This window comes from Canis lupus, chromosome 35, assembly GCF_003254725.2.
Source record: "Canis lupus dingo isolate Sandy chromosome 35, ASM325472v2, whole genome shotgun sequence".
Lineage (NCBI taxonomy): Eukaryota > Metazoa > Chordata > Mammalia > Carnivora > Canidae > Canis > Canis lupus.
Window position 1 is genome coordinate 18,168,735 of NC_064277.1, and position 14,226 is coordinate 18,182,960.

The window sequence follows — 14,226 nt, forward strand, 5'->3', positions numbered from 1 at the left end:
CTCTCTCTCTCTGTGTGTGTCTCTCATGAATAAATAAATAAAATCTTAAAAAAACAAAAACAAATTATTGAGCAACAGAGTCAGAGCTTTTAAGTGTCCATACATCATGTGAAAACGGGCATTCTAATACACTATTAACATGAACATACTTGTAAAACTTTCTGAAGGACAGTTTGGAAATATGCATTTACTGTTTAAAATGTTTATGACTGATCATTCCCCCTCTTCTATCTGTTTCTCTAAAAGAAATACTCACAGGGATGCCTGGGTGGCTCAGTGGTTGAGCATCTGCCTTTGGCTCAGGTCATGATCCCAGGGTCCTGGGATTGAGTCCCACATCCGGCTTCCTGCAGGGACTCTGCTTCTCCCTCCACTGGTGTCTCTACTTCTCTCTGTGTGTCTCTCATGAATAAATAAATAAAATCTTTAAAAAAAAGAAATATTCATAAATGTGCATAGATACATAAGGGAGAAGATGTGATAACAGTTTCAACAACTCTCAGTAGAGGAAGTGTTAAATTAAACTTTAGTTCATCCATAAGATGGAATAGCAGGCAGCCACTATTAAATGGAGATATAATGAGTACATCGATGGGAACGTTGTCCAATATATGATAAGTGGAAAGATAAAAAGTAAATCACGCAGCAGTATGCTAACTATAATCTGTTTTTAAGAACTTAATATTAGTAATATAGAGTAGCATATCTTTCCTGTAACATTAAATTTTAGAAAATCCTACTTATAATCAAGTGAAAAATAAATATATGTGTATATGTGCAGAAATTCTATTTCTAGAACTTTTTCCTAATCATAATTAACATGTTCCCATTATAAATGATGATTTAAACAGAGAATGGGTTTGGCATAGTATGTATATAAAACATTAAATTATATTCGGTACATTGAAATGATATTTTAGTTATATTTTTTAAAAATTAAAATGTTTGGAGCACCTGGGTGGCTCAGTAGGTTAAGCATCTGCCTTTGGCTCAGGTCATGATCTCAGGGTCCTGGGACCCTGTCTCATGAAGGGCTGGCTCCCTGCATTGGGGAGCCTGCTTCTCTCTCTCCCTCTACCCCTCCTTCTCTACCCCCCTACTCATGCTCTCTCTCTCTCTGATATAAATAAATCGTTAAAAAAATTAAAATATGTTTATAATATGTTTTTAACATTTAGATAGAATATAAACTGTATGTAAAGTGTAACGTCACTTTGGCAAACAACTCCTAAAAATATTGCTTATGTTTGTAAGCAAAATATATGAATGAATGCAGACAAATGTATACACATATGCAAAGAAAAATGTCTGGCAGCATGTTAAGAGTGGTTAATTTTGTATTGTTGGATTAGGAGTGTTTTTTCTCTTTTTGTTTAATGTTAATTCTATTTTTTCCTCAGAAGGCATATACAGCCTGAAAAGATAAATGAAATCTTTTTTCAAAAACAGATATATAGAAACTGACAATCAAAGTAATAAAAATAGAAATGCCCAAGAAACAAACAAAAAGGTTTACATTTTAGGAAAACCAAGGATATATAAATTTAAAGCAATAAAGACAAGCAAAATTTCACTATTAAAACTGGCAAAGATTTTTAAGAGAAAACTCACTGGGAGTGAGAAATGAAAGATTTCTCCTGTATTATGCAGGGAAGAATATTTTGGTGGTGCCCGCGTGGAAAATTATTCAGCAGGAGTTACCAACTTTAAAAACACTCAAATTTGGGCCAGTAACTTCACTTTCATCTTAAGTGACATCTTAAGAAAGTCATCACAGTTATGGGTAAAGCTGTATGTCATTTGGGCATTTAAAATTATGAAAAATCTGAAACGGATATTCCATAATAGGATAGAAACATAGTTAAACCATACCGATAATTACGTCAAAGTATTATGAAACCATTTAATATCATGATTTCAAATAAATTAGAATGCAATCGTGCTGTAGTGTGAAGAGGAAAGAAAACTAACCAGGGGTCCAGATGACATAAATAGCATAATTCCAAAAAGAAAAGAAAAACCGAGAGAAAATACATCAACATGTAATATTTTCTTACCCCTTGTGGGAGAATTGCAAGTAATTTGCGTGTTCATTGTGATACTTCTTTCTGTTTTTAAAAGTTGTGTCCTTGAAAATTACTTGAAAATCCACTGAACAAGAGGCATGGGCCTACACAATTGACCCATGATGCAGCCCCCAAGAGAGACAGCGTGGGGGCTTCCAGGACACACACAGGCCCCCACCTATGGAACCCTGAGCATTTATAGAGGAGTTGTGAAGAGAGGAAGAACTTGAGGTTTTCCATTTCGGCTTACAGCCTTGCTCAGTGGTCCACGGACCAGGAGCATCAGGATTACCGGAGGACTTAAAATGCAAATTCTCAGGCCCTACCCCAGATTTAATGAATCAGACACCCTGAGGGCGGGACCCAGGAAATCCTGTTTTAACAAGCCTCAGGGTGCATCTGATGCATACTGGAATTTGGGGATCACTGGTCTTGCTGACACAAGAAACCTCCCGGCTTCACAAGCCAATCACTGGGAATTAGGTGCATCTACACTGGTTTGGGCTGCAGACATTGAAGCCAGAGGACTGAAGGGACCATTCCATGGTTAAAGAGCTGGTCTTGCCACAACGGTCATGGTCTCAAATGGTTTAGAAACCACCGACAGAAAGTTGTTTATTGTGTTTGCAGAGATTTAGTTCTGAAACGCAATTTGGAAATGATCTGACTTCAACATGGTTAAAGATAAGAAAAAGACCCTCAGCACGGTGAAATGATGTGACAGGGTCTCATTGTCATCCAGAATCCAGTCTGAGGAGAGGGATCAGCCCACTAGTTTATACTACACTCTATTGTCCAACAAGCAAAAAGTCAGAATGAGAGTCTTTCAAATTCTTTTTTTCAGGAAAAAAAGTCAGTATTCTTTTATATCCTAAACAAACAGGAATATTTATTCCAACTAATAATGTCTCCCATGTATCTTCCAGGCCTGCCATCAAACATCTGTCTATTTTGGACAGCCTTGGGAAATTATCTACTAGAAACATAGCTAAACAGATTTTGTGAATTGAAAGGAAACCAGGAGGCCAAATAATTCTTAATTTAGGAAGCTAAAATCCACAGAGATTATTAAATGATATTAATATTTTAAAACTGCAAGTCCTCTAGGACCTTGTTAGACTGAGTGTGGTCAGTGGTGCAGGCAGCATTAACTTTATCTGGGAGCTCTTTAAAAATGCAAACTCTCAGACCCCACCCAGACCTACTGATCAGAATCTGCGTTTTAATAAGATTTTCATATTCTTATGCACAGTGAAGTTTGAGGAGTATTGCTTTAGGAGTTTTCCATTTGTCTTTAATGATAGGAAATTGTTTCTTTCGGGAAAATACAGTGCTTTCTATAGAACTAGCTAAGTTCTTACAAGGGCATGAATATTCCAAAGAAAATGTATCCTTCCCTGGGTGGCTCAGCGGTTTAGCGCCTGCCTTCAGCCCAGGGTGTGATCCTGGAGTCCCGGGATTGAGTCCCACATCGGGCTCCCTGCGTGGAGCCTGCTTCTCCCTCTGCCTGTGTCTTTGCCTCTCTCTCTCTCTCTCTCTCTCTGTCTCTGTCTCAGAATAAATAAATAAAATCTTTAAAAAAAAAAAAAAGGAAAGAAAACGTATCTTATCTGACATGCACGTATCACATGGAGATTTATATGAATCACATGGAGATTTGTTATAGAAAGAGGTTAGAACTTCTTCATGGGGATAAATATCACTAGGGTCATCTGGTCTCAAGTGAAAGAGTAACAGGTTAAGCTGTCATACACAAGAATACCGTTTGTTGATTCATACAAGTCCGGGGGCGGGGGGGTAGGATCCAGGATTTATAAAAATCAGCAACTCAACGGTGTCATCAAATATTGAGTTCTTTAACATTCTTCCCTTGACTTCTCAGATCTCAGGGTCAGAATCATCTAAAACAGGTGTCCCTCAGATTTCAAGATAACTGTAAACCAGACTACATAATTTTTGTTTATATTTAGTGGGAGAGAAAAAAAAAAAGAAAATATCTCCCCAAGTATGGTTCACTGTAAGGATGAACATATGATTTGTTTCCTAAACCACCAGGCTTTTAACAATGAAGGAGGAACTATGAAGAGCCACACCAAGAAAATGAGCATAAACATCAACTGTCAGACTGACCAAGACATACAGTCGCTGATCACCCTACATGTAAAATCTATGAATCTTTCCATTCAGTCACGTTAGGTCACACGTCTGTCGGTGGTGTGTGTATGCGTACATGTATATATGAACAGCTATGGGGAATACCATGACATAACTGACTTCTGCTAAATTTGGATTCCATCCTACAACTGGAAACAGGATGGGTTGTTAATTTTTAAAATGAAAAAGAACATTAGTAGGAAAGAAAAAGGAGATGAAAGGAGTGTTTCTTTTTTTAAATTATTTTTTATTGGAGTTCAATTTGCCAACATATAGCATAATACCCAGTGCTCATCCTGCCAAGTGCCCCCCTCAAGTGCCCATCACCCAGTCACATGCAACTGACAGAGTTGTTTACAGGAGGCATTGGTAAAACCCTACTGGCCCCAAGAGTTTAGATGGAGTGTTGGGGTTTAGCCACCACAGCACCAAAAGGCAGTCCCCTCAGGCACTCGGTGATTATTTGTGCTCATCACTCACACTCCAGTGAAGCCTCTGCGCTTCATTAAGTATAGTTTTCTGGTGTTGAAATGGTCTTTCTTTTTGAAAAAGATTGTGACTGTGCACAGTGGATACATTTCTTTTCTTGCAAATGTAAAAGCCGGCCACCCCATGCCAGCTGCTCATAGTTTTGTTTATGATTTCACTGACCAGAGGAATTTCAAAATCAGAGCACAACCTTGGCAGGGCTTGGTGATAACTTTGATCCTCTCTCAGATAAGGTGTTTACTGTTGATGTTATTATCATGAAACTTTCAAAATGATAGAGGCAGTCTGGATGGCAATATTAAAAAAGTTTTAAAGGTGAAAAATAAATCACGTCAATTTCCTGCCTCTACATAATAAGTAATTTTACCTTAGGGTTATTCCCTTCCAGGTTTTCTCACATGCGTACATATTTTAACACAGATGTTATCGAGGCATAACTGTAATTTTGAGTTCTGTTTTATCACTTTAGCACCATGTTGTAAACATTCTAATTAGCGTGCCATTCCGACAAGATGTGTTCAGGGCAAAGATGCTAAGGAAAAGAAACCCTTGAAAGACCCGCAGCTACCTGAAAATGTTCTGTTCAAGCCCGTGTATTCTAAATCACTATGGGATTGGGGAAATTATTCCTTTTGCTTTAAATCTAGCTTTTATTGACAATCCAAAATCAGTAATCATGGATTAAAGCCCCTAAAAAATATGGTGCTGATTTTCAAAGAGAAGATGTGAGTAGCAAGAGGCAAATTGGTCTTTTGGCTAAAGACAAAATTCTCCTCATTCTTTGCTCTTATTAGGGATTTTGTGATCACAGTCATTCTGCTATTTGGTGCTGTTTTTTCATAGATCTGCAGAAATATTTGACATTTGAGACTTAATTGACATAGGTGTCCATATGTACCAGTTTTAAATGGAAAAGAATGCTAAATGACTACCATCAGTCATTCTAATAGCTGGCCATGGAGAAGAGGTAAACAGTATATAAGGCACCTGATGTTTCCCTTTTTTTTCTGTGCTCACAAGAGGACAGAGCACATTTCCACCAGGTCGTATGTGCAGGCAAGAGCCTAACACATGGGGTGAGGATTCTGTGGCCAGGTCCTCAAGTGTCACCAGCTACCACTCTTCACATGTCATACCCCATGAGGCTGCGAGCTCCTAAGTCAAAGTGAATGTTTTACTCTTGCCTATACTCTAAACTCCTAGCATAGTTCCTGCCAATGCAAGGCACAAAAAAGTTATTGACTGGGTATCTAAATTAGTCATGAAGTAAGTTCCATGGTATCTTTGAAGACCACAGTGTTCACTGCACTGTTTTTGTTAAAGCTATGCTCTCTACCTCTCCCAGATAATTTCTTCATAAGAAGGTACATTTAATAAATCACCTTTCTAATTCAGTGGACCAATCTGTTTAAGCAGAAGAAGATTATGAGGACCACTGAGGACACCATTTCATAAACTGTCCCCTGCTTCTGCCATGGGAGCTGCAGTGTGCCTACTTAACAGGCATCAAAGTACCGAATGTGTGGCTTCACCAGAGAACTGTACCATTGTTTCAAAACTAACTAGTCTGGATTAATTGTTATGCTAGAAGTAGAGCGAATATTTTCTGGGAAGCAACCACATCCCTACGATAATGTTGAGAATCTATTGGTACAACCATTCTGAGGAAGTCGGCAATATGCATAAAAAGATGTTATCAAAAAAATCCCATCTCCAGGAATTTACTCTCAAGGAATATTTGTGGTGGTATATAAGAGCCTTAAAATAATATTTATGGCAGTGCAATTTGCATGTATTCATTTATGAGAATACTGATCATTTTAATATGTGCAAACACTGAGCTTCTCATAATCACAAAACTTTGATGGGGTGAAGCCTGTGCCTTTTTTTATCCTAAAGGGGTCCTTTCTATGTAATGGAGAAATCTGATGGATCACGGAGCCCTCTCTGTGGACCAGGATGTGTCAAGTGCTGTATTTAGGGAAAATGAGAGAAATCTGGGTTTTTAAATGTCCAAAGTAAAAAAAAAAAAAAAATGTCCAAAGTAACAACTTTTTCTCCCATAAATTTCCAGAGAAATTTGACCTGACATCCGAGAAAAATCCACAGTTAGAAGTTACAAATTAATAGGAATATTTTTGCCACTAGGCAGTAAGTACTATTTAATATACGACACATACTATTACATATATATACACTTATATATGTATAGTTAATATATATATATAGTAACACGTCTCCAAGGCAATCAAAAGTAACTGCAGAAAAGGTGGAAACAAGAAATGAACCACTTTCATATTATTTGATGTCCCATGGGAATGGGATGCAGCATCTCTGCTAGTCCAGTTTGATTCCATTTTAAAACTGACATCTTCTTTTATAGGTCTCTTTTAAATATTATTTATCCTATTACTTTCAACTCCTCCCTCGGATGACTATGTCCATCCAATGCTATGTTTGTGGTAACTATGATGTACAGGGCACTATATCTGTACAGTTGTGTTCCTGAGCAAATAAGAGACCTGGTTTCCATTCCAAAGATTTTACAATCAATCCAATTTAGGCAAATAAAACGTACAAGGGATTGAACTATATTGCCCCCCCAAAATTATCAACATATTTCTTATGGAACCCAACCTTTGTTAAAATAGCCACTTTCATTAGGAAAAATTGGAAGGAAGTTCTGTTAGAGTACGTAGGACTCTATCACCAACCTCATCCCAAGAAAAATCCAATTGCATATATTTTTTAAAATTATGATTTGTTTCCATGTTGAAAAGTCACGTAGTCCCTTTACACTAAAGGGACTTAGCAAACAGAAGCCACATTTAATCATTTTCTCTCTATTTACTTCATTCTCAATAGTAAGTCATTATCTCCTCCAACCCCCAGGCCCAAAGTACTTTCTCCCCAGAATATTCCTTCCAGAATACAAGGGATCCCTGGGTTGCTCAATGGTTTGGCCCCTGCCTTTGGCCCAGGGCATGATCCTGGAATCCCGGGATCGAGTCCCACGTCGGGCTCCCTGCGTAGAGCCTGCTCTGCTTCTCCCTCTGCCTGTGTCTCTGACTCTCTCTCTCTCTCTCTCTCTGTGTGTCTCTCATGAATAAATAAATAAAATCTTTAAAAATAAAAAATATTCCTTCCCAAATACAGAATATTTAGTCGAATGCCCCATTTTTAACCCTAACACAACTTAAGAGATTTTACAAGACAATGCCTTGCTCCAAGGTCCCTGGGAAACACAGAAAGCACTCTTCTTTCATTTTTCCCTTCTCCTTCAGAAATGTTTGCTTCTCTGCAAGGACCAGAGTTTGAGCCCCAGATTTGGTGTGGAGCCTACTTGAAAAATAAAATCAAATATACTACAAGAAAGAGGTAAAACGGAGACATTTTTTAGAAGGCACACAAAATTTATCTTCTTAAATTTTTAAGTGCGTGGTTTAGTAGTGATATATAATATATTTACATGGCTATGTAACAGGTCTCTAGAATTTTTTTATCTTAAAAAACCAAAACTCTATGAGAGCCTGGGTGGTTCAGTCAGCTGAATGACCAACTCTTGGTTTGGACTCAGGTTATGATCTCAGGGTCATAAGATCGAGCCCCTGTCAGGCTCCATGCTTAGTGGGGAGTCTGCCTGAGATTCTCTGCCCCTCTACCCCTCCCCCGACTCATATGCAAGCTCTCTTTCTCTCTTAAGAAAAAAAAAAAGAAAAACCAAAACTCTATATCTGTTGAACACCAACTCCCCATTCTGTGTTCCCTAGTCTTGGTAATAATCATTCTACTTTCTACTGCTATGAATTCAACTAACTTAGATACTTCATATGAGCAGAGTAACATAGTTTTTGTCTCTTTGTGACTGGCTTATTTCACTTAACATAATGATCTTAAGATTCATCCATGTTCTAGCATGTGACAAAATTTCCTTTTTTAAGGCTGAATGATATGCCATTGTATGTACAGATCATATATTTTTTAATCCACCCAGCCATGGACATTTGGGCTGCATTTCCCTTTTGGCTACTGTGAATAATCCCCCAGTGAATGTGAGTGTATCAATATCTCTTTCAGACTCTTTCAATTTCTGTAGCTATATATGCAGAAATAGAACTGCTGGATCATATGATAGTTCAATTTTTAAGTTTTTGAGAAACCTCTATATTGTTGTCCATAATGGTTATACCATTTTATAATCTCACCAACTGCACAAGGGTTCCACTTATCCTCATCCTCACCAGCACTGGTTATTTTCATTTTTTTGTGTGTGTTTTTTTTATTTTTTGTCTTTTTGTTTTGCTTTGTTTTTCTATCATGGCCATCCTAATGGGTCTGATGTGATATCTTATTGCAGTTCTGATGATTAGTGATGTTAGCATCTTTTCACAAACTTATTAGAGATTTGCATTTTTTTCTTTGGAGAAATGTCAATTCAAGTTTGCCCATTATATTGCTGTTGTTGTTGAATTGCAGTTTTTTTATACATTCTAGATTTTAACCCCTTATTAGATATATGATTTGCAAATATTTTCTCTCATTCTGTAGGTTGCCTTTTCACTCTGTTGATTGCTTCCTTTGGTATGTTTTTAAGATTGATGCAGACCCATTTGTCTATTTTGCTTTTCACCTGTGCTTTTGGTATCATAGCCAATAAATTATTGCCAAAGGCAATATCATAAAGATTTTCTCCTATATTTTCTTCTTTGAGTTTTATATTTTAAGTCTTTATATCTGTTTTTAATTATTTTGCATATAGTAGAAGGTAAGGTCTAATTCCATCTTTTGCATGCAGAAATACAGTTTTTCCAACACCATTTGTTGAAGACTGTGCTTTTCCTGCTGAGTGGCCTTGGCACTCTGTTGAAGATCATTTGACTATACATGTAAGGGCTTATTTCTGGGATTTGTATTGTTCCATTAGTTTATGTCTGTCCATATATCAGTTCTACCTATTTTCATACTATAGTTTTGTAATGAAATCAGGAAGTATTAGGCCTTTAATTCTGTTCTCCTTTTCAAGATTGGTTTAGCTATTCATGTCCTTAGAAATTCGATATAAATCTTAGGATTTTTGTTCTGTTCCTGAAAAAAAATGCCATCCGGATTTTGATAGGTATTGCACTGACTCTGTAGGTCACTTTTAGTAATATGGACATTTTAACAATATTAAGTCTTCCAATCGTGAACATAGGATGCCTTTCCATTTATTTCCATCTTCTTTAACTTCTTCCAGGATCATTTTAGAGTTTTCAGTATACAAGTCTTTTGCCTCTAAGTTCGTTCCTAAGTATTTATTCTTTTTGATGCTATGGTAAATAGTATATTTATATATATTACTCTTTATAGAAGAAGCTTGCCAATTCCTGCCTAGAGCATATCATATCTATAAAACACATAATATTTTTTATAGAGTGTAAACACTCAAAGGATTCTGCTTCTTTAGTCCTCAAAGCAAAGCCCTATAGGAAGAAATGCTTAAAGCATAGTAGAGAAGAAGAAAAGAGAATCCTCAAGGCTCTGCTGAGTTTGATCATCCAACAGGACCTAGACAGTTGCTGACTCAAGGCTTAAAGCTCTTTTGGTCAATAAACCTGCTCTACTCTGCATCTACCACCTTTGGGAAACCATCAGGCAATTATGGATGAGTCAAGCCATGCCACTTAAATCAGATAAGAACCATAGTCAATAAAATCCTTGATTACTTCTCACTTTCATGAGAAAGCCCTTTAAAGAAATCAAGCTAGTTAAAATATGGTCATATAAAAAAATCTCTTAAGATTTAGAGGGATTATACTGACTTCAAAATGGTGTATGGGTCATAATGTCTACTTTTCTACATTGGACACTTCCTTCTTCTTATAATCATTTTGCATCCCATTGTCTCTTTTTCTCAGTGTGCTACTTCCCCCTTAATTATCCTCACCACTGCCTTTCCCCAACCAAAGTCAATTTCTACATTTTAGTTTTCCCACATGTTGCATTATTTTATTTTTCCCACTCACTTTCCAACCCCAGACACAATTATAAAAATTATTGAAATAGAAAATGGAATACACAGATTCTATTCTGGGCTTTTCCAATGTCTTGCTTGGTATTTTAGGGACATATTTTTATTCCATGGGTGTTAGATTAACCTATGACTGAGTAGATTGATCCAGGATCTCTAAGACACATCAAAAGTATGTGGGTAAGATAAAATGTAAACTGCTTATTTCTCAGCAAGGAAAGTAACAAGGAACAGGTGTTTTAGATGCTATGAGCACAACATTTCACAGCATTACACCAGATGTATATGGGCAGATTATCTGCAGAGCTGCCAAAAAGATGCACAAAGACACTTCCATCAAGGACTACAAACCATGAGCTAATCTCTTTTAGCCAAGTTGCCAGACATGCATCTAGGGCCAAGAAAACTTGGTCTGATTTAACATAAACCATCATCCCTGTTTTCAAGGAAAATATGTTCTGTAGATCAGAAAGTAAATAATTTTATATAATATAATTATCTTGTGTATGTAAAATATATACCATATTAAGAATATAATATATAAAATATTACAATTATATAATTGTAGTCAATTACTTGGTTTCTTCTGGAACTTTGAGTGAAAAATACAGCCATTCATAAAGAGAAGGGAAATAGAGAAGATGAGCAGTGATGAGCAGAACTGCTACCAGAGTGATGCTATGGGCCATGAAAGGAGGTGAAAAAATTAGAGTGTCAGTCCTCCCCTTACAACTTATCAATGGTTTTCCATTTAAATAAACTCACACATGGTTTTCCTGCCAAAAGGCTCCGATCCTCTGCCATTTGCCTCTCTCTTACATCTCATCTCTGTCTATTCTCACAGTTACTCCCTACACTCCAATCATACTATATTTTGTATTTTGTTTTTGCTGATGTTTTTGTTCCTGTCTCAGGCTGCTGTGCTTCCTATTCCTTTTATCTAGGATTAACTCCCATGCATGCTGGCTCCTTCTTCTCGTTACTCAGAACTCAGCTTAAAGAGTACTTGTCCCCTTAGCATCCAATCTACAGTAAGATTCTTCTAATCATTCTCTACCCTACTGGCTGGTGTTTCATTCCTTCCTTGTACCCCCTCCTCTGTTATTAGGTTATTTTCTATCTATTTTCTATCTATTTCTATCTATTTTCTAATGTTATTTCATTATCTACTTCCTCCCACCAGAATATAGTTCCATGAGAGAGGAAGAGTCTTTGACTGTCGTATTTATTGTTGCATCTTCATTGACTAAAACAGTGAATGGCAGTGTTTATTAATTATTAATAGAATTAATGTAGTAAAATGACATTAAGTTAGTGAGATCCTAAATCTGCCATATACGTGTTGGGTTTCTGACTTCAGTTTCCGGCCACATGTGTTCCTATAATCATCCTCATTTTCTTTAAATTGATTTATACTTCTGTTCCTTGCCACCAGAGAACATCATGCACATGTGTATGACTTTGAGCAGAGGGCCATCTGCCACCACATCCTGCTGCTAGAGCCCTCTCCCACACAAGGCAAGTTCCATAGCTTGCGTTCATCCAGATTCCTGTTTTATTTTCAGTTCATTCCAATATCTGGCAACTCAGAGTCCTCCCTGTCCACTTCCACACTAGACCGAGCTTTCTGAAGTCCAGCCAGGACACAACTCTCGACTGGCCAATCCATTGGGAGAGGAATTCGGATAAATTTTGCTTTATCCCATGAAAAACACTTATCGGATTCAATTGTATCAAAAGTGACAGAATGATTGTGTGATACGGAAAATTCTGTAGTGAAACAACACTATGTTCACTGAGTTTCAAGGATTTGCTCTATTTGCTCACTACTGGGAAAATAGAAGACTTTGGTATTTCCATGGGTAACTGGGGAAGATGAAGATAATGCAGGGCTGGAACATGGTGCTGGCAATGAAAATAGAAAGGAAGAGACAGAAATGAGGACAGTGAGAATAAAATATGACAAGGACCCTCATTGTCATCTGAATCTCAGGGACAGGGGCACAGATGTTTCAATGATAATGCAGTATTACCAGCCTGAATGACTAAATGCTTTATAACCACTGGCAAATAGACAAGAAGAGGATATAAAGCATGAAAGGCATTAATAGAGCCTATCATTTGATAAATAAAATAATAAATAGCCAGATATACACTTAGTTGTACATATTAATTAATGTGGGAGTGGTCAGAGATGAAAGAATGGGTTTGATAATTTTACCTATCAGGACCCTCTCTGACTTCCATGAACTGATCTGACACTCTCAGACTGCAGCCTGTATTTTTTTTTAATTTATTCATGATAGACATAGAGAGAGAGAGAGAGAGAGGGGGGCAGAGACACAGGCAGAGGGAGAAGCGGCTCCATGCAGGGAGCCTGACGCGGGACTCGATACCAGGACTCCAGGATCACACCCTGGGCCTAAGGCAGGCACCGAACCGCTAAGCCACCAGGGATCCCCTGCAGCCTGTATTTTTTTAAGATTTTATTTATTCAGAGAGAGAGAGAGAGTCCTGGAGCACAAGGGAGCAGTGGGAAGACCAGAAGGAGAGGGAGAGAGAGAATCCCAAGTGGACTCCACTGAGCATGGAGCCTCCCATGGGGCTTGATCTTACGACCCTGAGATCATGACCTGAGCCAAAATCAAGAGACAGGGGCTTAAGCAACTGAGCCATCCAAGTGTCCCCTGGAGCTTATATTTTAACCTAAAATCCTTGGTTTTGGTTACCAGGAAATAAAAAGCTAAGAAACGAAATAGAAGAGAAAATGCTCAATGAGTTTTAAAAAGCCAAGCAAGTGCAATGCCATGGAAACCAAAATATGTAAGAACTTGAAGAAGTGAGTGGAAAACAGTTGCACTGTTTAAGATTTCGAGATCCTGAAGATTTCAAAAAGTAGAACTAATAAAAAGATGATTGCATTTGTGATTAGATTATTGGAGAGTCAATAATTAAAATTGCTATTATCATTATACAAGAACTGATTGCATCTTTTTTTTAATTCTAGGATGATGGCATAATTCACATTTGAGAGAAAGCTCTATATTTAAAGAATTACTTTGATAATCTTTTTGTGTATCTGTGAGAACAAAAAGCCCATTTCTGCCTTTAGAAGAGGGTTTGAAAAACAAAGAATGAAATTGCTCTGTACCAAAGATGGAAAAAATACTGTAGAAAGAGAAGATAAAGAGGCATGGAATAAAAGAAATAATCAGGCATGGGAGAATGAGCCAGGAAGGAAGGAAAAAAGAGATGTAGTGCCAAGGTAGGGGTCCTGAGAAAAGAGGAAGCTCACCTCCTATTATCAGAAATGACTACTGGGGGGCACCTGGGTGGCTCAGTCAGTTAACATTGAACTTTTGGATTTCAGCTCAGGTCATAATCTCAGAGCATAAGATTAAGCCCTGTATCAGGCTTCACACTCAATACACAGTCTGCTTGAGATTCTCTCTCCTGCTCCCTCTGCCCTTCCCCCTGCTCATGCACACACACTCCCTTCCTTTATCT

The 14,226-nt window shown here is 37.6% G+C and overlaps 1 long non-coding RNA gene across 12 annotated transcripts in view; it reads right to left on the reverse strand.

Moving 5' to 3' along the window:
- LOC112657565 (uncharacterized) overlaps positions 1-14,226 on the reverse strand; it is a 319,254-nt gene that overhangs the window by 63,048 nt on the left and 241,980 nt on the right. For 4 of the 12 annotated variants that reach the window (XR_007408368.1, XR_007408365.1, XR_007408373.1 and 1 more), the window contains exon 11: positions 257-424. The exons of the other annotated variants lie outside the window; for them this stretch is intronic. This is a non-coding gene — a long non-coding RNA (uncharacterized LOC112657565). The remainder of the gene's footprint in view (positions 1-256; positions 425-14,226) is intronic. 12 annotated transcript variants of the gene reach the window in all.